We start from the raw sequence: 2,366 nt of genomic DNA on the forward strand, positions 1-2,366 counted from the left end.
AAGCTGTATTGTTAGATGCAGCATTTCAGGATTGTTATGTGTTCTTGTAAGTTGCACCTTCTTTTATTCTGTAATGACCCCCAAGACTCTAATAGTTCGTTTTTGTTTCAATGTCAGTTTTGTCTGATGACAAAATTGCTATATCCGCTTTATGTCAGTGTTTGCCTACTATGCCTTTTCTATCCCTTTGCTTTGAAACTTTGGTGTCATTATTTTCAAGATGTGTATCTTATAAAAAGCGAAAACTCCATCTTTCAACATATGAGATCAATTCCTTCATATTAGTGTGGTTATTGATACTTGTAACCTGTTTTACAGTCTTATTTTGCACTTTTTACGTCCTGTGGAATTTTTTATTTTCTTTAGTTTGGATTCTGGAATTTTCCATGTTGATCAATTTTTCCTTCTATTTATTTAAGAATTAAAGTTCCACAACTCATATTATGAGGCTAATCCAACTTTATTTCCTAAAGTAAAATATAGCAAATTGAATCAAGGAATGTAGAAAGAAAATAAATCTTATGATTAAATAGAATTTATCTGGGGACATAAGGATTGTTTAACATTTAGAAACTCTAAGTATGTAATTCTTTATAGGAATGGATTCTATCAATATTTTAAATAGAAACAGAAAAATATTTTATGAAATTCACAGAATTTTTAATCGTAAAAGATTCTCAGCAAATTAAGATTAGAAACAGAAGGTACTTGTCTCTTTTCTTTTTAAACAACATAGAGAGTATCTGCCAAAACTTCACAGTAGACACAACTCTAAGTTGTGAAATCCTAGAAGCTCTCTCATTAGAGTCAGGAATGAGACACAAATCCACGTTTTGCCACAAATATAAGTAGTTGAGGTCTTAGTGCAATAGGGCAAGGAAAGAGAGAGAGAAGGATTTGGAAAGAAAAAAAGTGTCATTATTTACTCATGACACAATATTCTACTCATAAAACCCAGAGAAGAGAGAAGAATAAGAGAGGTTAGCACGGTTTATAGATAGTTTTTAAATGGTTATCTTTAAAGCATCCCTATGTTCAAAATAATTAATGCAAAAAAGTTTAAAATGACATGATCCTTAGGAGAAAAGCATCAGCAAGATATTTCGGATACAATTATAAAGCCAATTTGATGGCCGAAGAGAGGGCTGAAATCAATCGAATGATATTTCATATTAGTGTGTGGCAAGACCCAGCACATTAAAGATAACTAAATCTCCCCCAAATTCATCTATGTATGGAATGCAGTCCCAATCAAAATTCCCACAATTTTTGGCAAAACCTGATAAGTTAATGCAAATATTTATACGGAGAAGTAAAGGATCGAACACAGCTAGGGCAGTTTTGAAGAAGAAAAATAAGGCGGGAACTCAGGCAGTCAGTTGATTTGTTATTATTACAGCATGAAAATTTAAATAATGTGGCAGGCATGGAGTCGCCTACCCAGGATTTATCCCCACCTTGTTCCTCTTTAACCCAATCCCAACTCTGGGGTGGCAATATGAACAGTTAAAATGACTTGACTTCTCAGACTCTCTTGCAGCTATGTGTCCGTGTGACTCGGGTCTAATCAGAGATGCGAGCTACGGAGCGGAAAAGCTGCACATCTCCCAGAAGTAAAGGGCTGACCTGGAGATGTATGTCTCTCCCTCTGCCTTTCTAGTCTTTCTCCCTCCACAGACTGAAGACGTGTACGTAAAAGTACAGTAGTTACCTGACGACCGTGAGGAACACAGACAGAGGGCGAGACTGGAGCGGCAGGAGGAGGAAGCCGGACTGTTTTCTTTCCTTCCGCCTTTTCGCTCCTTTTCCTGCCTCCCTATTTTCTTCTCGCCGCGTTCGCTTCCTCTGTCACACTTCTCTTTTCCTACCTCCCATTTCGCTTCTCTTTTCTTGCTTTTTTCGGTTGTTATTTCTCCTTTCTTATTTCCGTGCTCCGTCCCTTTCTCTGCCTGGCCTTCGTTCACCTCCCTCTTCCGCGTGTCTTTTCTCCACCCGCTTCCCGCGTCCCCGCCACCGTTTTCCCACGTCCCCGCCACCCATTTTCCCGCGTCCCGTCCTACTTCCCTGTTCCACTCACCGATTCTCGCTCCACTTTCTTGCTGCCCCTTTCTGATTCCCAAATTTTCATCCCTTTTATCGAGCCTAGTTTTCTCCCAACTTTATCGACATATAATTGATAAAATGTTGTGTAAGTTTAAGGTGCACAATGTGTGTTTTGACACTTAGATATTGCAAACTGTTACCGCCAAAATCGATAACTAACGCCACCCTCGTGTCACATAATTCCCTTTTTTGTGGTGACAACATTCGAGGTCTACTTTCTTAGCAGCTCTGAAGTACATAATACGGTACCGTAAGTATACCAC

Source organism: Pteropus vampyrus, unplaced genomic scaffold (assembly GCF_000151845.1).
Source record: "Pteropus vampyrus isolate Shadow unplaced genomic scaffold, Pvam_2.0 Scaffold241, whole genome shotgun sequence".
Lineage (NCBI taxonomy): Eukaryota > Metazoa > Chordata > Mammalia > Chiroptera > Pteropodidae > Pteropus > Pteropus vampyrus.